At 47.6% G+C, this 22695-nt stretch overlaps 1 non-coding gene across 1 annotated transcript; it reads left to right on the top strand.

Moving 5' to 3' along the window:
* Positions 1-3731: 3731 nt before the first annotated feature.
* On the top strand, positions 3732-3838 carry LOC111763615 (U6 spliceosomal RNA). Its single transcript, XR_002796453.1, has one exon. It is a non-coding gene; the product is annotated as a U6 spliceosomal RNA (small nuclear RNA).
* The last annotated feature ends 18857 nt before the right edge of the window (positions 3839-22695 follow it).

The raw sequence follows: 22695 nt of genomic DNA, 5'->3' as shown, positions 1-22695 counted from the left end.
TGCCTCTGGGGGCTTGCTGACAGCTCAACGCCAGTTTCCGGATCCCCGCCCCACGTGGGCGACAAATGCTCCAACAATGCACATTCTTGTTCGTTTGTTCAGAACATGAATTAATCATGCCAGGGAAACTCCAGACACTGGACCACATTTTGCTGTGACAGCAATCAACATCCCTTCCTACTTGTCAACATAACCAGAGGGGAAACAGAGGCTCTGAAGCCCCAAGGTGGTGAGGGGACTCCGTGGTCACCCATGCAGAGAAGAGGGCGATGCATTCCCTATTCTTTCCACCCCCCCGCCCTATATCAGCCTGGATCTTTGTGGGGGTTTTTCCCCCTTGATAGGAGTGTGCCTCCTGTCTAAGGCCTTTGCTCCTCCTACAGGTCACATTTTCTGCCCAGCTTCCAGCCAGATGGACTGTCTTGGCATGGGCTCATGGCATGGCATCTTCTGGGTGTGGTGGCGCTCCGTGCTGGGCTTGCCAGCATCATGCTGTGTTATTTGCTGTCCCTCCTCACTTAGAATTAGTGAGCTATTCCTTCCTCTCTCATCCTCCCTGTCTCGTCTTCTCTCACCCCCCATCTTCCTCTCCCTCTTCTTCTCCCTCCCTCTATCCTCCCTCCCACTCTCCATCTTCCCTCCCATCCACCTCCCTCTCTCCCTTTTTTGCACCTCCCTCCCTCCCTCCTTCCTTCCCACCCCTGCTCTAATTCTTCCTACCTGTCTGTCTTTTCTTCTCTTTCCTTCCTTTCTTTTTCTTTTTTTTTTTCCCTCCCCACTTTCTGCACTCCCCTCAGGCCTTCCATCCTGTGGTCCCAATAAAATAAGAACTTAGGCGATAATAGTGAAAAGCTGCCAGGCGGAGCCAGTAAAGCCTCTGACGCTTGTCATAGTGTCATTGTCTACACAGTCATCCTCGTTTAAGAGTTTAATCAACTTCTTTGAAATTTTTGCAACTTACTCCATGGACTCTTAACTCAAGACAGAGAGTCGGTTCCTTTTTCCTTCTTTCTTTCCTTCCTTTCTTCTTTTTTCATTTATTCCATAAATGTTTTTGAGGGTCCTTCTGGGCCAGGTACTGGGCTAAGTGCTAGGAATTGTGAATAGAAATACAGACATGATCCCTGCTCTAATGAGCTTACAGTTTAATGGGAGAGACAAGGTCTCATCAGCTAATCACACATAAATGTGTATTCCTCTTTTTTAAAAAAAGATTTACTTCAATGTATTTATTTACCACCCCCTCTCCCCCCTTGTTTGCACTCACAGTCTGCTTTTTAGGAAGTACTGGGGACTGAACCCAGGACCTCCCAGGTGGAATGGAGGCACCCAATCACTGGAGCCACCTCCGCTCCATAAATGTATTCTTATGAGCTAGATAACGCCTCCAAATTTCTATAAGGGTCTAAACTGAAGATCTGACTCTGATTTAGGAATCATGGAGGCTTTCTGGAGGACCTGATTTGAAGGATGAGTTTTCTAGAGGGAAGAGCACTCCAAACAGAGGACAAAGAATATGCAAAGGTCTTGGGGTGAGGAGAAGCAAGGTACTTTCTTGGAATGCAGCAACAACATGACTGGGATGGGGAAACGGACTTGGCCCAGTGGTTAGGGCGTCCGTCTACCACATGGGAGGTCTGCGGTTCAAACCCCGGGCCTCCTTGACCCGTGTGGAGCTGGCCCATGCGCAGTGCTGATGCGCGCAAGGAGTGCTGTGCCAAGCAGGGGTGTCCCCCACGTAGGGGAGCCCCACGCGCAAGGAGTGCACCCCAGGGGTGTCCCCCACGTAGGGGAGCCCCACGCGCAAGGAGTGTGCCCGTAAAGGAGAGCCGCCCAGCGCGAAAGAAAGAGCAGCCTGCCCAGGAATGGCACCGCCCACACTTCCCATGCCGCTGACGACAACAGAAGTGGACAAAGAAACAAGACGCAGCAAATAGACACAGAGAACAGACAACCGGGGGAGGGGAGGGGAATTAAATAAATAAAAAATAAATCTTAAAAAAAAAAACATGACTGGGATGGAGAGAGCCGGCTGCAGGATCCCTGGCGCTCTCGCGGAGGCTGCCTGCCACCCTTGCAGGGGTTGTGGTGTGCTCTAGTATCGTTAGAGCCAGCAGTTTCTTCTTAGTCTAGTGGAGGCCTTCCCTGAGGAGACCTTCGGATGCTCAGGAAAACAGGGCATCTTTGAGGCACCAAAAGAATGCTTCCAACAACTTGTGCTTAAAAAGGCTTTTTCAGAGACCATAAAGAACTCCTTAAACTAGACCCATGACTAAACTAATTTGCTGGTCTCTAATTTCCTGGCCCATCTGAAAATTTCCTAATAAAAGTTAGCTTCAGGTTGGCATTATGCCAACATTACAGCCCTCTCCTGAGTGACAATCAAAGGGTGTGGAAAGCATTTTGGAGGGATGGGAGGGTTGCTACGTTGGCGGGGAAAGCACACTGGATTTGGAGTCTTGGGTTGCAGAGATGGCTCTGTCTTTTAGCCACCACCATATTTCAGATGAAACTGTCCTTTCCATGCCTCAGTTTCTCTCTCAGGGGAAAGTGGTGATAACCCTGGCCCTTCCTGACTCCAGGGCTATTTCTAGGTTTGCATGAGTTGATGTAGCATTTCATAAAGGGTGGTCCAAGGGACTCTAGCACCATGGGCTGTTAGCCCCAAAAAGGGTTCCATGATGATGTAAGTGCGAAGAGCTGTGCTAAGCAAGTCCAACCATTTCTTGACTTCCTTTTAATGCAGATGGAGCCACCTTCATGGGTGTCAGCCTCACAGGGCCCGTGTCAGCAGGGGGTTAGTGCTTGGTGGTCACTGTCCTGACATTTTAATGATTTTTATCTTTGAAGTTGTGTTTTGTAAGTGAAGTCGAACAGGACAATGGAGCATGCACTGGGGACTTGGAGCCTCAACCTGCATCACCTCCCTGGGACGGGTTCTTGGCTACCTGCTCCCTGGAGCCCCAGGACCCACCTGGCATCCCCCTTCCTGCCTCTGCCCTGCGACCACTGCCACCCTCATCGATGACAGTGTCCCATCAGCCAGGGGAGGCCTGCATCCTGTTGTCATCCTCTGCCCCCAGTGGGGGGACTGGATGCTGGTGTGGCAAGCATTGGGGTCCAGCACATGTTCTCTGGGGTCTCAGGGTAGAGTAAGGGGGCAGCCATTCCCACCCTGATCTGGCAGCGTCACAGGGCATTTGGCAGGCAACTTGGTGGGGCATCTCTCAAACCCCAATTAGGCTCCAAGTGCGTCTGGGCATGAAGGTCACAATCTCTTGGGGGCTACCTACCTGCCATGGTTCTTGGGAAGGGGAGATTAACGTCCCTACCAGCAGGGCTGCATGTTTTCATTTTGGTCTGGGTCCCACAGATTATGTAGCCAGTGCTGACTGCAGGACTTGTCAGATCCTTTAGTATAAAAGGCAGTAAAGTGAAGTGGGTCAGAATGCAGACTTGGGAGCCAGATCACCAGCATTTGGGTCATGAGTCTACCACCGACCAGTGTTGTGACCTTGGCCAATGTACGTAGCCTTCCTGTACCTCTGCTTCCTCTTCTCTAAAGTAACGATAAGGTCTTTCCTACCTCAGAGGCTGTTGTGAGGATTAAATGGGATAGTACGTGCAATGCACCAAGGGTAGTGCATAGCACATAGTGTCACCCGCTATTACGTTTACTCGTTTAATGTTTGTTTCCCCAAAAGACTGCAATATTATATAAAAGAACTGGAGTGCTCGCTGCGGCAGCACATATACTAAAATTGGAACGATACAGAGAAGATTAGCATGGCCCCTGTGCAAGGATGACACGCAAATTCGGGAAGTGTTCCATATTTTTATGTGGACCATTGACCATGAGGTGCAGAGGTGCCCAAAGATGTACTTACCAAATGCAATGGATGTGTCATGATGATGGGAATGAGTGTTGCTGGGGGGGGGGGGGGGAGAGGTGGGGTGGGGGTGGTGGGGTTGAATGGGACCTCATATATATATTTTTAATGTAATATTATTACAAAGTCAATAAAAAAAAATTAACCATAAAAAAAAAGAACTGGAAGCAGCAACCTGAACAGACACTTGTACACCAATGTTCACAGCAGCAGCATTATTCGCCACAGCCAGAAGATGAACCAACTTCTCAAGTGTCCACCGGCAGATGGATGGATAATCAAAATGTAGCACATGCATACAATGGCATATTACTCAGTCGTAAAAAGGAATGAAGTCTTGACACATGCAACAAGCGGGGATCTTGAAGCCATCAATTATGTGAAATAAGGCAGACTCAAAGGCACAGATATTGTCTGTTTCCACTTATATGAAATGGCTAGAATATGCAAATTCATAAGAGAGTAAGTGCAGGTTCCCCAGGTGGTGGGGGTGGGGTGGAGACCGCAAACTTAATGCACAATAGGTGTAGCGTTTCTGTTTCAGAAGTTGGGAAAGTTCTGGTAGTGGATGGTGATGGGAGTCGCACAGCATTGAGCGTGATGAATCCCACTGAATGGTGTGCTTGGGATTGGGTAAGACAGGGAAGTTTATTTTGCATATATGTTTCCACAGTTTTAAAAAGGAGAGCAACTAAAGAGACAATGACAATTAAATGCCACACGTGATTTGGACTGGATCTAATAAGGGAGGAGAAAAGGCCCAAAAGGCTGTTATTGGGACATATGAAAAAATTGGAATATAGACTACAGGGCTGTAGGTTTTCTATCAGTGTTCAATTTCTTGAGCTAGATCGCTGTACTTAAGGTAGTAACATAAGTAAATATCCTTGTTCTTAGGAAAAGTACATGGAGGTAGTGAGTGTTCAGGGAACACAATGTATATACAACCTACTCTCAAATGTTTAGAAAAGAGATTGAAGATAGATAGATTGATAGACAGAGAGTAGAATAATATGGCAAAACTCTCTGAAAGAGTTTGGAGTCTTTTTTGCAACAGTTCTTTAAGTTTGGTATTTTTAAAAAATAGGAATTTTTTAAAAAAATAACGACCCCTGGGGCAGCAGGGGCGGGGCGGGGGCGTGGTCTGTTCCAACCACAGCTGTAATGCTGTCTAAAACACACTGGGTGCTCTAGAAGGGTCTGTTTAATGAGTTCACCTCCAGGAGGGGGCTTCCTAAATTTATCTGACTACAGAACTCTCATCCCACCTCCTTTTCTTCCAGAGTGGGCGGCGATTTGGGAGAGGCTGGAACTCGCCTCGGTGAAGTGAAGCCCCCTCCGGTGCAGCAGCAGGCGCAGAGCAGCTCTGGGCAAGGGCGTCCCCCTCCTCTCTGTCCTGTGGCCCCCCGCGTCTCCTCGCTGCTCCTGCGGGGTCTCTTGGCCTGGTGGAGAGTGCGCAGACACGCAGGGACGCGGGCTCCTCCTCGGCCCGTCTATCCTGCGCGCCGCTCCTGGGCTCTTCCTCGCCTCCCCCAGGCCCAGCCAGGTTTCCATCGCTCATCCCTCCTCCCCCGCCGCCCCTGCCTTAATTGGGCCAATCTGTCCCCTTGACACTCTGCTCTGCTTCGTTTTCCTCGCAAAGCCCTTGCCTGTCAGTTGACAGATTCCCGACTGCCGTGGGCCCATTTTTCAAGCTGCGCTCTTAGAACGATCGCGCGGCCAGGTCTGTGCCCTTCTGCAAGCCACTTGATCTCCTAATGTGACGCAGTGATGCCTGTCCTCCCCCAGGCCCCGGCGCGTCACCGCCGCCTCCCTGTGCAGCCCCGCGGGTCGCCCTGTAAGGAAGTCTGGTGGATCCAGCGACGTGGAGGGCCACCGCCTGAACCGGGCTTCCTCCACGAGGGGCCCTGCGACAAGGACTTGGGAGAATGGTTTACCGGGGCGGTGGTCCCAGGAAGCAGGAGTGAGGGGGCAGGGGGAGCGAGACAGAGAAGGGCACAGTCACGGAAGGCTTGGCACTGGGCTGCCGCCGCAGGGATCCGAGCCAGGAGCCCGTAGCCCCAGAGCGCCCCTCACCGTCCTCCCCTGGAGCGTGGGTCGCGGGGCGTTCATCCACGGACCCCGTTCCCCACCGTTCCAGGGTCGTCCCGGCGACTATTAACTTCTCTGCACTTCTAGGTTCTGACCCGCCACGAAGCCTCCTTCCCTTGCTTTGGAGAAAACCGCGGGGGCCGCTGGAGGACGACTCTGGAGACACCCATGGACAGGCCACGGGGGCTTTGCTGCTTCAGGGCGGCGGGGCTGTGACTCCACGAACCGCCGGCGCCTGCCACGACCAGGTGCACACGCGGGACTCCTGGGGTTTGAGGTCGTCTCTTCCGGTGCGGACTCCTTCAGTTCTCTGTCTTCTTTTTACGCCCCTGATGAAGAAGGCTATTTGCTGACTTTGGGGCAGGCTCCTGCTGGTTGATGCCCCTGCCAGAGGGACTGAGTCCCCAGATAGAAAGGAGCGACCAGCCAGGCGTTCTACACGTTTCTGCCTCTGGTAATCAGTTTGTTAAGAAAAGGGGTGTCGGGAAGCCATATGGCTCAACTGATAGAGAGTCTGTCTACCATGTGGAGGGTCCAGGGTTCGACCCCCAGGGCTCCTGACCCGTGTGGGGAGCTGGCCAACGCAGTGCTGCCATGGGCAAGGAGTGCCCTGCCGCATAGGGGAGCCCTACACGCAAGGAGTGCGCCCTGAAAGGAGAGCTGCCCTACTGAAAAAAGCCCAGCCCACCCAGGAGTATCGTGGCACACATGGAGAGCTGATGCAGCAAGATGATGCAACAAAACGAGACACAGATTCCCGGTACCTCCTGACAATCCAAACACAGAAGAACACACAGTGAATGGGCAGGAGAACAAACAAAGCGGGGGGAGGGGAAAAAGGGAGAGAAAGAAATAAAATAAATATTTTTTAAAAAAGAGAAAGAGTGTTGACACTACCAGACAATATGAGGAATGGGTCCCCCCGTGACTTTCTTTTCTTTTTTTTTTAAGATTTATTCTTTTTTTTTTATTTATTTTTTATTTTTTTTATTGACTTTGTAATAATATTACATTAAAAATATATATGTGAGGTCCCATTCAGCCCCACCCCCCACCCCCCCTCTCCCCCCCCAACAACAATCGTTCCCATCATCATGACACATCCATTGGATTTGGTAAGTACATCTTTGGGCACCTCTGCACCTCATAGACAATGGTTCACATCATGGCCCATAAAGATTTATTCTATTTATTTCTTTCCCCTTCCCCCCATTGTCTGCTCTCGGTGTCCATTCGCTGTGTGTATTTCTGCATCCACTTGCATTGTCAGGTGGCACTGGGAAACTGTGTCTCTTTTTTGTTGTTTCATCTTGCTGCACCAGCTCTCTGTGTGTGCGTCGCCACTCCTGGGTGGACTGCACTTTTTTTTCACGCAGGGTGGCTTTCCTTGCGGGGCGCATTCCTTGTGTGGGGGGCACACCTACGTGGGGATGCCCCTGCGTGGCACGGCACTCCTTGTGCGCAGCAGCTCTGTGTGTGGGCTGGCTTGCCACACGGGTCAGGAGGTTCTGGGTTTCAAACCCTGGATCCTCCATATGGTAGGCAGATGCTCTATCAGTTGAGCCACGTCCACTTCCCTCCCCTGTAACTTTCTGAATCCACGAGAACACTTGGGTGGCGTGCTAAATTACACAACTAATGCCAGGTTCACTTCATGTGTTGACAAGTCTGAGGTTGATGAGATACAAACATGAATCGGATCATTTTCCCCTAGTTGGTCTGTCACCTTTTCTTGTCTCTTAATAGCTTCCTGGATGGGTCCCAGAGGTTTCTGGTCACTTTGGCTATAGAAAGTTCCAGTTTAAAATTTTAGTCTTTTCTCCTCCTTTCGCCCAGCCAAGGTTGGATGCTTGGCCTGTGGGGTTGAAGTGAGATGGGAGCCCCCGCCTTCTCCTTCCCCTTCTTCCCCACCTTCTTCTCTCTTCAGACAACTCCAAGGAGCATCTGTGACACTGTAGCCCTGTCCTGGGGACGATCTCCACACAGAAGCCAGCGTGACTGTGTATCAAGACAGGGAAAAGGCCCCGGAGAAGAGGAGCCAATTTAGTTTTATTGAACCAGATCTGCTGTAGTCCTCTCTCAGCTTAACACTGTGTGGCAGTTCAAAATTATTTTAAGAATCCCCCAAAGAGAAAGATGATGCTTTTAAACTAATCTATTCCTGTGGGTGTGATATCCATTGATTACATTAAATTTGGTTGAGGCGCCTTTGATTATACTGCTTGATAAGATTGCTTTGGGGCTTTGGATTGGGTTGTGTCAGTGGGGCGTGATTCATGTTGAATCGGGGCAGCCCTGCTGGGGCTGATATAAACAGACACAGAGACGTAGGAAAAGGAAACCATCATGTTTGTTCTTGCCATGTGAGAAGAAAAACAACAGTTTCCCCCACAGCTGAGCTCTGGGGGAGAGGACTTGAGGATCGCTCAAGCATGAAGGCCCAAGAGGCTGGGCCCATGCAGGAGCTCAAGGCTGAAGAGGCAAGTGCTATGCCTGGCTGCCCTCAACTGAGCTCAAACCTCCACAGAGATGGGCGGCCATCTTGCTTCTGCACGCAGCCTCTAACTTTGGTGAGAAAGCACCTCTTACAGTGCCCTGATTTGGGCTTTTCACAGCTTTGGAACTGTAAGCTTTTAAATCCCCTTTATAAGGACAAATGAGTTTATTTGTCTATGAGTCTCCAAAAAGAGCTGGGAGGTTATCAGAGGGGTTGCCCTTATGCATACCTGAGCAGAGTCCCAGAGACAGATAAAGTAGATACAATCCAAGGTATTGGTTCATCTGAGGGCTGCAGAGACCCACAGCTTCTATGGTCATGGCAGATGGAGTTCAGTGCCATGTCAGGTGGCCCTACTTTGGAGTTTGTGTTTCTGTGTGATGGAGCTGGACTCAGGTGTGATCTTTGTCCACAAGCCTCTCCTGTTACTTTTACTGGAACTGTAGTTGGTGCTGGGGTTTAATGTATACCCAGGGGACTGAATCTCTGGACTGACCATGTGATAGCCAGGCCCTAAGCCTCAACAGGCTTACAACTCCTACACTCTGGTTTTTTGGACTTACCCCACTCAGCTAACACAGAGATGAAGAAGGTCAACCACCACACCAGGGAGCCAAGAGTGCCTACAACTGAAAGCAGGAGGATTGCATCCAGCATCCATGGGGAATCTAAGCCCCCTCTTGATATAGATGTGGAGTGGACACAACCATTCCAAGGTCCACAGGATGGAGGTACAGAGTATGGATTAGAGTGGATATTGATATTGATATTCTATTCATGAACTATTGTGATTAGTAATCGAAGAAAATGTGGCATTGGTGTGGAAAAAGTGGCCATGGTAGCTGCTGGGGGTAGGAAATGGGAGGAAGAGATGTGATGTGGGGGCATTTTCGGGACTTGGAGTTGTCCTGGGTGGTGCTGCAGGGACAGTTACTGGACATTGTATGTCCTCCCATGGCCCACTGGATGGATTGTGGGAGAGTGTGGGCTATGGTGTGGACCATTGACCATGAGGTGCAGTGGTGCTCAGAGATGTATTCACCAAGTGCAATGAATGTCTCATGATGATGGAGGAGATTGTTGTTATGGGGGGAGGAGTGGGGGGAGGGGGGTGGGGGGTATATGGGGACCTCATATTTTTTGAATGTAACAATAAAAAAATAAAGACAAAAAAATAAAATATATAAAAATAAATAAATCCCCTTTATAAAAGCCAACCCATTTCTGGTACTTTGCATCAGCAGCCCTTTGGTGAAGGAAAGCACACTGGTTGCCCACAGGCCCTCTGAGCCGTGAGCTCCAAGTGCCGGCTCTCAAATGGGGCGCATGTGTGAGAGTTTTGAACTGCTTTTGGGTGCGTCTCCTCAATGCAGTTCCCTGATGTGGAAGAACCTCCCTGGCTTGCACACCCCACAGCACTTGCTCCTGGGGTCTTTTTGCCTGGGGGCCACCTTCTCAGTTAGGACTTAAGCCTAGCAACCTTCCCAGAATCCCTTTCACTCAAGAGATGTTTCCTCACCCTTGTCCTCTCTGCCTCCAGTTCTCCCCTGCCCCTTCTCAAATGGACCCAGAAGGCAGGTCCAAACAGCCTATTGTTCATGGGAGACCAACCAGGAAGGGAGATGCCTGGATCCCCTTCTTGCAAGCACCCCCAGTCCCTACAAGTTCCTTTCCTTTCCTGAAGGACTCGAGTCAAAAGAGAAGGTAGACCTGCTTGGCTTCCTGCTGTGTGCTTTACAGGTTGGAGGGAAGAAAGTGACAGTGGTCAGGCCTGTTTGGCCACCTCTCAACATGCCCTGCGTGCTCTTCAGGCCTCCTAGTGGCTCCCCTTAGGAAAGGGGCTCTTACCCAGGGCTGGCGACCTTGGGTGGGAAAAGGGTTTTGTTTTTTTTTTAAATTAATCTCTAACTGAAAGTCAGCCTTTCTTTCTGTTAAAAATGTAGGCGTCAAACCCCACATTATTAGTAGTTACTTTGTCACACGTCTAAATCAGAGCTATTTTCATATCATACTACAGTTGTCACAAATATCTCAAAATGACATTTTATGGGCATCTCTGCTTAAAAATAATGGTAGTAATTAGACCCATCGTTAGATATTGTTATTAAATGTGTTAATAAAGAAGCAGGAGTATTACTGTATCATAAATGTGCTTAATATTTCGATAACCATATAATGGGTTGTCTCTAAAATCTTGTGTCTTTTATTTTGTATTTTAAAAACCATTATTCTGAGAAGGGGTCCATTACCTCACCAGATGCCAAGAAAGGTCTGAAGCCCTGCTTTGGAACGTGTGGGTTTTAGTGCCTACTATCTGGCTTTGGGAATCTGGCACAATGCTGGGACTAGAGGAAAAGTCATCTTGAACATCCTCCTACCCACATGCAGGGATACCCTACATCACCTTTTGTCTAGGACAGTCCCTGTTTACTCCAGCAGTCGGGACGCACCCCAGGCCTGTGTTAGACCCCAAGAGTCACAGGGCAGCAGGTCAAGACCCAAGTCCCAAAGAGGTTGCTCCAGGGGTTGAAACATTTATGCACCCCACTGACCCTCCTGGGGTCCACCGCTGGCTCCTCCACTTCCTAGCTTCCTTGAGTGAGGTTACCTCTTTGAGTCTCAGTTTATTCATCTATACTATGGGGGTTAATAACAGTATCTAATTCTGTCAGAGTCCTGACAGGAGACAGGTGCCACACTTAAATGAGGATTGTGACTTTTCTGTATCCTAAAGCTCCTTCGAAGACAAAATGGAAAAATAAGACCCATTTATTCATATGTAAGAAAATGTCACTGTACATACAAGACAACAGATCTTACAGCCTTGTAAGACACAATGCCTAATACATTTTTTATTTTAATTAAATTTTTTAAAAATTATTTCAAATTGTTTTAAATTTTTTTTGTATTTTATTGGTTGTTTTTAAATTATTTCATTTTCTTATTAATTGTATTTGGTTATTTTGTTGGCTTCATTTTTGGAGAAGCTTTGTATCACAGAAGGGTCACAGCAGGGGCAGGGGAGGATCACTGGTATGGGGTGTCAGTGATGGGGGATGCATGGGAAGGGTTTCATCTGGGGCATGCCTTTAAGACATATCAATATGTTCAAGTGTTCGTGGGACATTGTCTTGGAAGACAGACCATTATGCTAGGCCCTTGACAGTCATGATTGTACTTATGGACCTTTTCTTGCAAAATTGAAACTTAGCCTAGTATTACATACTACCTAAGAGTTACCTCCTGAAAGCCTCCTTGTTGCTCATTTGTGGCCTCTTTCTAAGCTCATCTCAGCATATATACACACTACCATCCCCCCAGCATGGGACATGACTCTCAGGGATGAGCTTCTCTGGCACCGAGGAATTATTACCAAGCACCAACTAGCAATGCATCTGGAAAAAGACCTTGACCAAAATTGGGAAATGGTAAATACAAATGAGTTTTTATGGCTGAGAGATTTCAAAGTGTTTCTGGAGGTCATCCCAGAGGTTATGCTTATGCAAGACTCAGCAAGACCTCATTGAATGCCACAGTAAACAGTGCCTCAAATAGTGGGGCTCCTGAGGGCTCTAGAGACATCCAGAAACTATAAGCAGGGCAGACAGCTCAACAATTCAGCACCCTGTCAGCGGACCTTTCTTTGGAATTTATGCTCCCCAGACTAACAGAGTTCAACTCATTTATAGGTTCTCTACGCATGGCTTTCCTGCCCCTTTCATTTGAACCCATAATTAGAACTATAGTTGATAATACATGTCCCAGAGACTTAAATCTTTGGTCCATCCATGTGCCAGTAGATCCCTGAATTTCAGCAGATGCTTCAATATTTGTATAGCAATTGTAACAAATGTACCATCCATGTACATGTAAAATGGTATTAACAGGGAAGAGAGGAGGAGGGGCAGGGCATTGGGTATATGTGAATCCTCTATATTCCCCATGCAACTTTCCTGCATCTTAAAGCTTCTTTGAAAAGAAAATGAAAAAAATAAGACACTGGGGGAATATATGGAAGAAAATGTCATTGTACATCCAGGACAATAGATCTTACACTGATGAAAGATGCAATGTCAAAGTTTTTAAAAAAATTTTATTATTTCAAATTTTAAAAAAAGGTTTTTTCTCTACATATGACTCTTCTGCCCCTTTATTTGAACCCATAATTGGCAGTATATTTGATAAATATATGTCCCAGAAACTTAAATCTTTGGTCCATCCATGTGCCATTTGAACCCTGAATTTCAGAAGAGTTGCAATACCTATTCTCCAGTTCATTGGACTCACCCAGGACAAATAACAAGGTAATGGTGATGGGCAATGCCCATCCCAAGGATCAGAGAATGTCTGAAACTGCAAGCAAGTAGCTCCATCCATCTGCCCCACAGGAGCTAAGCTCCTTCTCAATTAGAAACAGAGTGGGCATCACCATCCCAAAATCCTCAAGATTGGGGAATGAACGATGGATTAAAGTAGACTTATTATTATTCTACTATAGACTTATTGTTATTCTAGCAATGGAAGAACTGTTATCATTGATGTAAAGGCAGTGGCCCCAAGAGGTTCTGAAGAATGGGAAAAGGAAGAATAGGTGTAATATGGGGGCATTTTTGGGACATCAGATTTGTCTGCATGACATTGCAGTGACAGACACAGGCCATCATGTATCTTGTCACAACTTACAAAACTGTGTGGGACAGAGTGTAAACTATAATGTAAACTGTAGTCCATGGTTAGTAGCAAATGCTTCAGTATGTGTTCATCAATTGTAACAAAGGTACCACACTAAAGAAGGATGTAGTTAATGTGGGAAAGTGTGGGAGGGAGGAGTGGGGCATATGGGAATCCCTTATATTTTTTACGTAACATTTATGCAATCTAAAGCTTATTTTAAAAAATTATTCCTATTCAAAGAAAAAGAAAAATGAATGGCTGGAACTTAGATGAAAATGGAGAGTAATTTGTAAAATCACTAAGGATATATGTAAGAAAAATAATATCAATATTTATGTAAATAAATACTTGGGAATTTGGTTTGAAAAAATATATATAAGTAAAAAAATTTTTAAAAATGGAGGATCATTCCAGGAGGGTTTTTTCCAAAGGGGCAGGGTGTGGGGAATCCAAACCCCAAGGTTGGTGCAGCACCCCACAGCAGCCATGTCTCTAGGCCAGGAGGGGACAGCTGGGAGGGAGCAGATACCAGAAACGGGAGGTGCTGTCACCTAAGGAGGGCCCCTCAGAGGCTCAGTGACCTTTCAGTGGAAGGGTAGGTCCAGCACGAGGCAGCAACTGAGGGAGGAAACCAGGGGGGTAAACAGCCTAACTATACCCTACCCCTTCCCTCGAATTTCCTGCTGGGGTCTTCCTTGGTCCACCCTAATGGGGAGCCAGAAGGCAAGGGGGCCCATTGATGTGGTCCTCACGGGTCATCCCCTTGGGCACAGAGCAGGGCAGCAACTGGCAGGGAGTGGGTCTGGAGGGGCACGTGGAAGCCCTCCTTCAGGAAGCCCCATGGCTAAGCATCATCCCATTCAGTCCTCCCAACTGCCCTTGCTCCTTGCTCAGGGCCTGGCCGGTAATCATTGAATGAATGAATGAACAAGTGCTCTTCCTGCTGGTAGAAAAGCCTATGTCAGCTCCTCTCTATACTGGGAGCCCTGGGGAGAAGTGCTGGGGCCAAAAGCAGCCTGGGCGCTACTCAGGAAGGTGCTGGTCAAAACTATTGGACTCGCTCTGCATGGATGGCAAGAGATCCGTGAAGTGAATTCTTGGGACCCCACATACTGTTGAGGACATAGCAAGCTTCTGTTCCAGCCCCCTCCTCTGTGTTGATTTACAGAAGGCATGGAAACCTCTTGGCATAGGAATCCCACAAAGCCGCAAGCAAAACTTGTCCATGTGGTGCTTTCAGAGGCACCTACTTCCACTTCCTTTGCCTACTAATGGGGAGTAGCTCCTTAGTAGCCCCTGGCAGCCCAGTTTTCTTTTTCTTCTTATTGCTTATAGAATTATAGAAGTAAATATTTGTTGAAAAAGAAAATCAGGTAGTGCAAATAAACAGAAAAGAAACAATAAAAAATTACCTGGGATACCTCACTGTTAATATTTTGATGCATATCCTTCTGATAATTTTCTATTCTGGATTTCTTTTTATCAGAATCCTCTTCTCCACCAGAGCCAAAAATAGCTCAAATGTTTTAAACACGTATTCTGTGCAGGCACAGTGTAAAGCATTTTACATCCATGAGTTCATTTAATTCCCATTTTTTTCTGGCAGCACAGAGAGTTTAAGTTACTTGCCCGAGGTCACACAGTAAGTGGAGGAGCTGGGATTTGAACCTCAGCAGTCTGAATGAGCCTCATTCTTAAACTAGGTGGTTGTAAACCAGGTAAGAGAGAGCTAGTTTTCCAAGAAGCCCATTGTTACTGACTCTTAAATGGCATGAAGTCAGCCAATGCTCTCAATCATTAGCTAAAAAGGTCAAAGCAAAACAAAACAAAACCTTTCAATTCCAGACCTGAGAAATGAACATGGAAACACAGCACCCCCAGGGTTTACAAAGCAATTTGGACCTGCTCACTCTAGGGACAGGCTGGCCCTCAGAAACTCAAGAAGAACCTTTTTTAGGCATCCACCATGTAGCACTGTACTACCAGGCGCTAGGACAAGGTAGAGCTTCTGCCCTCCAGGAATTCCTGCTGTCAGGAGAGACACCAGCCAGGAGGTGGTCCCTATAAGGAGGACGTTGCCCTGCTGGAGGGTTGGCCGTGGTGGGGGTGCCCCTCACCCCCCTTTAGGCCCCCTACCCTGGCGCCACCTTGCTCTCCCTTGCTGGCCCGTGTGCCGACATTTCCGTCCATCTTTCCTTTCATTGAAAGTTATTTGTCTTCCTTCCCCTTCCCTCCATGTGCTACCAGATGGCCGCTAGCTGATCTCAGAGCCTGGTTCAAAGTCAGAGGTTAATGACTCCTGAATTTTAACGAAAGCCTTAAACGTTGTAAACCAAAGATCACAAACACAAATGACCACGGGGTCAGGCAGATAATGTAAACGAGCTAAGCAGACCAGTATCTGCTCATTAAATATGTAGGCTATTCCTTACTCCCACAGAGATTTATACTTCATCTATTTTTTTTTCTAAAACACATTGTCCTCTGGGTCTATCTTTCCACTATTTTTTGGGGGGGGACTTTTAATAAGTATTCAATACAGACACATAGTTCTCTGCTAGAAGAAAAACAGCAGTGCAAGCCTGATGATAAATGGTCACATAGGAAGACAGAAGGCACTGGTGGTGACGTTGGTTGGGTTTCCCCAGAAGCAGACTCCGGATGCATGTAGTTTATGTGGAAGGTGATCCTGGGAGATGGCAGGAGGGACTTAGGCGGCAGGACAGGGAAGGGAAGGCAGGCAGCCAATACAGGGTACGTTATGGAGAGAGTTACCACCGGGGTCCGCTGCAGCTCCCTCCTGCCAACCCAGGTAAAGGTGCTCGTCAGACTTGACACGTCCAGAGATGGGGAGCTGGGTTATGTATACACCAACTTCCACCCACTGTTGGGGGAGGTAGTGCTTAAAGTCTCTGACTCTTCTGATATGCCCGTGGGCAGAGCAGGCTCCAGGGGCCAGAGAAAGCCCTTGGACAAAGAAACTCGGGTCCTTGGGGGTTGGAAGTGAAGCCACTGGACATGGAAACTAAGGCCCCAGGGGACCAGCAGCATCTGCCAGAGGCACTGGCCTGCAGCTAAAGAGGGTGATGGCTTTTAACATCAGCTAAGTTTTTGCCAAGCAGGAATGTGGACCCAGGGTTCCCAGACCTCCAGCTTTCTCAAGAGAAGCTGGAAATTCAGATTTTCATGTGAAGTTTCTCAGTTTGCAAATCTTGACCACAAATTCACATTTTCAAAAAAATACACTGTAGGAGCCAAGAAAAATATGTCTGCGGGCTGGATCTGGTCTACAGTTAGTTGGATTATGAAACTTGATCCACTCTAAAAGGCTGACCTTGGCTCCAGGCTCGTCTTGGGTCAAGATGAATTCTGATAAGGCAAGTGGAGATGTTAGTTAGGGAGGAGACTCCTTTGAAGTAATAAAGAGACCTCTTGTTGGAAACAAGATAGAAGTGTGTGTGTCTCTTTTTCTGTGACAGTCTGAGAGATGGGCTGATGGCCCAGGACAGCTCTGCTGCAGGATGCTAGTCAGGATCCTAGATTCCTTCTATTTTGTTGCTCAGTATTGTCTTTATCCCTGTAGTCAAAGCAGGATCACCAGCTCCTTGGCCACATTCTAGCCAGTAGGAAAGGGCAAAAAGAAGCTCAGTCATTTTAAGGTTCAGACTCAAAATTACACAACTTACTTCCTTTTGCATCTCTTTGGTGAGAACTTAATCATGTGGGCATGCACATATGCAAGGGATGCTGGGAAATGTAGTCTCTCTCTAGCTGGCCATCTGATTAGCTAAACCTGGACTGGGGGTGGGGGCACATTCTATTACTAGAATTAGGGGAGGAAAGATATCGGGGGACAATCAGAAGATTCCGCCACAGTGGAGGAAGGGTCTGGAAATTCCAGCAGGACCTCTGGGATTGAGGCATTTCTTTTCCTCAGGAGAAGGAAGAAAACTTGGCTTTCCTCATTAGCTTTCTTTGTGTTGAACTGACCAGTCATAACACTCCACTGAGGAACTTTAATAGGTGGTCAGCCCAAACCTGGAAAGAGTCAGTTAAAATGGGAAAGCAAGCATCATGAGCACCTATGACATGCAAGGTACTTTCACACACTTTATCACATTAATCTTCACAATCATTCCGTGAAGTAGGTATATTTTTCTTCCTTTTTTTTTTTAACCCAGAGGAAATTTTCTCAAAATTTCAAAAGAAAAATTGAGGGCCAGAAAATCAGGGTTGACATTCAAATTCTCAAACAAGGAATAGGGTCTGGGCCCTGGCCAGACAGAGTAGCCATATGACTTGTCCCCTCAGACAAGTGAAGGGCTTCCGCCAGGATTTGAAAGGAGCTGCTCTGACCGCAAGGCTCACGCTCTTTCTGCCGCAATCCTATTTCCTTATGCGAGCTGCCTGCCCGGAGACAGTGAGACAGCGACACCAATTCTGCTGGGTTGTTGAGAGGGTAAACAAACCGTGATGAATGAATCTCCTCTCCTAATATGAATGCCTTATTGTCATCATTCTTCATGCCCTGACAGTGTTCACAGCCTCTTCTGCTCTTCTGCTCCTATCTGGTGGATTAAGGAGACTCAGAACTCACGGCCCTAGAAGAAAGTTACAGCTGGAATTTGAGTCAATGAAGAGTTAGAGACTCAGAAAGTGGCATTTGGTTTGACTATTAACCTGGGCAAGACCATTAATGCTCCTGTAATTAATTAGCTTGTTCTGTGGCACATTATTGCCCCAGAAATGCTCATATCTGTGTGTCTTGCTTTAAACAAGCCCATTCTGTGAAAATGGAGACTTGTTGAAACAATAAATGGGAGATGATAATTTAATTAACCACGAGAGACTTTGTTTTGCGAAGTGGAATTTCTGTACAGCAAGTTGCTGAGTAGCACTTAAATTTTGATTCAGGAAGAAAGAAAGGATAAGAAAGATGCATCTGTTCCCTTCTGGTCCTTCTGGGAATGTTCTGGAATAGATTAGAGTTCAAGAACTCTGTAATGATGTGTCAGAGGGAACTTGTAAAATCTGAATTAGATTGGGGTAGTGGTGAAGTGGATACATTTGAGATGCCTGCCAAGCCCGTATCCATCCTTTGAGAGTCTAATCACCTGAAGAAAGCGGTGGGCTCAGGTAGCCATACCTATACCATGTGACCCCAGTCCCTTCTCCTCTGACGGTATGGCTCAAAGGTGAGCCTGACCTGGAACCAACCCATAGGCTCACTGCGTGAACCAACCTGCTTCTGCCTTTCAAATGCATGGACTAAGAGACACATAATTATAGTTAGATCGTGCTCGCCCTTGAACAGAAAGCTCGTGCTGAGCCAGGATGGAGCAGCAACTTTAATGCCGTGTGCATTCTCTCTAGAAGGCAGAGAGTGAGCATGCCCATCCTTAAAGGAACAAGGGGAATGAACGGGCTGGCCATCAAGCAGGGGCAAGCCTCAGCTATCTTGATATCCAAGGCACGTGTCCATGTCATGTTCAAGGGCATTTCACACTGGTCCCAACTCATCCACCTTGGTCATGAATGAGACTTTATTTTTAAGTCTCTATCTGCCTCAGTGGGTCCAAAGGTTTCCATGAGCCCCTCTGTTCTTGGAAGCTTTTGTCCAGGACATTAGAAGACAGAAGAGTATTATCCATGGGTCATATCACTGCAAAATGCGTGATTGCTGGGGAGTTGTGGTCCTGGCCAGACAAAGGAGATGTTTTGATGTTGACTCAAGGAACATCCAGGAACTTGGAGCAAACCTAATGGAGATTGATCTTCATTCTCCCAGGGTGCCACCCTCGAGTTCCCTCTCCCTTCCCCTGTCCAAGTCCAAACAATCCTTGGTCCAGTCTCTGCAAGTTAGTCCAGGAATCTTTCTGACAGTCTTCACTTCATTTCCCTGTGGAGTTAATGGCTTGATTCTCACTGCGCAAGTAGGGGGTACAAGTGGGGGAAAGAGGTCCTCAGAATATAGCAAAGAAATTTGATGAGCCCAGAGGAGCAGTGCTAACCCACTATTAAGACCTCAAAATAGGCCCCACCTCACTAGCTTGAGATTTCTATTCCTTGCAATGTGGCTGGGATGGGTTTTGCCTTCTTCTCAGCACATACCCATGCCATAGTCTTTCCCTTGTGTGTGACACCCTTCCCTCCTGAATTTCTACTGAAAATAGAAACCCTATCTGACTACCCAGGAGTCTTGGTAACGTCATATCCAGATTTTCCGCACAGCCCAATTAAAATCGATCATGCCTTGGGGTTTAGCAATCGTGCTCTGTATGTTTGTAGGTCTTTATAGGAACAACTAACTTGCGTTCCAATATCATAAGACTTTCTTATAAAAGGGGTTGACCATGCCCTTCAGCTCTTTTCCCACATCCCTTCCTCCTTTTTTAATCCCATCTGGTTGAAAAACCTCTATCCACCAACCATTTCCCCTTCTGTTAATAGTATCCATTGTCTGGGCTTTATCAGTGTTTTCTATTTGCCAGCCGTGGTGCTAAATGATTGATAGACACCATGCTGTTTCGTTGTCACAAACCACCACTCTTGCAGCTATCAATGACTATCCCATTCTATGGATGGGGAAATTGGAAGGTTCCGCCACCTATCTGACCCCGTTGCTCTAGATTTTTACTGTTCTGCCTTACCACTGCCCTAGCTCCCCCCGGCTTCCTCCTGCCATGTCCAATAGCTATGGCAAGGAGGCCCAGATGTCCTGCCTGGCAGCAAGGCCAGCGGAACTTGGCTTTTCTTTTTCCTCCTTCCCAGCCAGCACAGCTGCCAACCTGGAACACTGCCCTTTCCAAGAAAGCCCAGGAGAGAAGCCAAACGTTGACTCACCTGCCAGACGCAGGGAAGCTGCCGCCAAGATGCCTCCGGGCCTGTGGGGGGAAGATTGGCAGGGCAAGCCGTGTGCAGCCCCAGGAGGCAGCTCTGTGCGGCAGCTTCCAAGGGCCAGGCCTTCTTTCCTGAGGGCTTCAGGTTCCAGAGGCGAAGCAGATCCAGATGGACTCCTTCCCCCTCCTGCTCTGTCCTTCAGCCCTGGAACTTTGGGAAGGAGACTCTCCTTTGTGGTAGGCAGAATGCGAAGATGGCCCCCCAAATTTCCTCCCCCCACGCCTGGTGTGTACCTCCCACATAATCCAGAGGGCTGTGAACCTGATGATGCTCCCGTGATTAGGTTATGCTATACAGCAGTCAACCTTGAGAAACAAGATGATCTAAGGGAGCCCGGCCTAATCACAGGAGCCCTTAAAGGGAGAAAGTTCTCTGGCTGGTGGCAAAAGAGGAAGAGAGAGATTCAAAGCAGGAGAAGAAGTTGATGCACCCTTGCGACCTTGTATTAGTCAGCCAAAGGAGTGCTGATGCAAAATACCAGAAATTGGCTGGTTTTTATAAAGGGTATTTATTTGGGGTAGGACCTTACAGATACCAGGCCATAAACATGTTACTTCCCTCACCAAAGTCTATTTTCACATGTTGGTTCAAGATGGCTGCTGACATCTGTGAGGGTTCAGGCTTCCTGTGTTCCTCCCCTCCAGGGTCTGGCTCTCTCTGGGTTCAAAGTTCCTCTCTTCCCAGGGCTTGCTTCTTCCTGGGCCCAGGGTTCCTCTCTTCCTGGGGCTGGCTTCTCTTTCCTCTGTGTGCTGACTTCCTAGGGCTCCAGCTAAGGCTTCAGCATCAAACACCAACATCAAAAATCCTCAACTCTGTCCTTTGCCACGTCTTTTATCTGTGAGTCCCTGCGCACCAAAGGATGGAGACTCAGTGTCCTAATGATGTGGCCCAATCAAAGCCCTAATCATAACTTAATCATGCCCAGGTACAGACCAGATTACAAACATAATCCAATGTCTATTTTTGGAATTCATAACCATATCAAACTGCTACAGACCTGGAGACAGAGGAAGGCATGTGGCATGGAATGGGGGCAACCCCTGGGAACTGAAAATGACCGTCAGCTGAGAGCCAGCAAGAAAACGGTCCCTTGGGCCCTCAGGCCCAGAGCTACAAGAATTTCTTCCAGCAATGAGACTAAGCATGGGAAACAGATTCTTCCTCAGAGCCTTCAGACCAGAACTCAGTCAAGCTATCACCTGTATTTCAGTCTTCTGATACCCTGAACAGAGAACTCAGGTGAGTCTACCTTCACTTCTGACCTACAGAACTGTGCTCTAACAAACAGTCATTGCGTTAAGCTACTAAGTCTGTGGTGGTTTATTACACAGCAAGAGATTACTAATACACCTTGGATATCTAATAGGCATCTCATACCCAATATATCCAGTTATTCTCCCTGAACCTGCTCTTCACAGCCTTCCCTAACCAGTTAAATGCAACTTGAGTCTTAGCTTAGTTAAAAGTCTTAAAGTCAACTTTGACTTCTTTTTTATAGACCCTTTGTTTATATATCAGCAAATTATTTTTACCCTCCCTTCATAATTATTCCAGACCTTAACCACTTACCACTCTCCCTGGCATGTCCTGGCTCCCCTCTGCCCCACAGTTCTGTAGTTTATTATAGTGATGCCCTAGTTCTGGCCCCTCCCAGGCATGAGGGGATAGGTGATCCTGGGCTGTGGTTGCCTGCCCTCCTCTTTAGGGTCTATACCCAAACCCTCAAGATAGCTGATAAATTCAAATCAGACACAAGCAGAGGGCAGCAGAACAGGGGCTCCCATATGGAGGCCTAACAGAATAGTCTCGGGAGTGGGGCTTTTCCAACTCCAGCCACTCTCGGGAACTCTCCAAGTGACTGTCCTGCACGGTTCCAGGGAACTCTCCAAGTGACTGTCCTGCATGGTTCCAGGTATAACACAGCTGTCCCCCATGAGGAGTTCCTAAGCTTGCTTCAGAATCACTTGTGCCCAGAATCCACGCTCTGGAACACTTTCCAGGGATTGGAAGTTGTATTTATTGTTCAAAGTTTTTAGACAAGAGTGAAAAATTGTTGATGATGATGACTGGGGAATTCCCAGGAGGTCTAGAAGAACTGACAGACAACACGTCTTCTAAAGCCGCTAAGATTTAATGCTTTCAAGTCATGAGCATTTGAGTCAGCTTTATCCTTCCCAATTTTATCCTTCCTAGCAGGGCTTCCTTAGGCCTCAGTTTCCTCAGGATTAAATGTTATAATTTTTTTTTTGGTCAGACATTCAGCATGGTACCTGGCATACAAAAAGTTTTCATTACATGGTGGCTGATATGTTGTAATTTATTTCTAAAACTAGAACAGGGATAATATGCTGTGTGTGTGCATGCATGTGTGTGTGTTACTTTTTATCTACATCTTAGGGCAGTTAGTCAACATTTAAAAGATCAGAGAGGGAAACGGACTTGGCCCAGTGGTTAGGGCGTCCGTGTACCACATGGGATGTCCGCGGTTCAAACCCCGAGCCTCCTTGACCCGTGTGGAGCTGGCCCATGCGCAGTGCTGATGCGCTCAAGGAGTGCCGTGCCACGCAGGGGTGTCCCCTGCGTAGGGGAGCCCCACGCGAAAGGAGTGCGCCCCGTAAGGAGAGCTGCCCAGCGCAGCCTGCC

Source organism: Dasypus novemcinctus, chromosome 26 (genome assembly GCF_030445035.2).
Source record: "Dasypus novemcinctus isolate mDasNov1 chromosome 26, mDasNov1.1.hap2, whole genome shotgun sequence".
Classification (NCBI taxonomy): domain Eukaryota; kingdom Metazoa; phylum Chordata; class Mammalia; order Cingulata; family Dasypodidae; genus Dasypus; species Dasypus novemcinctus.
Note: the sequence above shows the minus strand (reverse complement) of the source record. Positions and strands in the feature narration are given on the sequence as shown.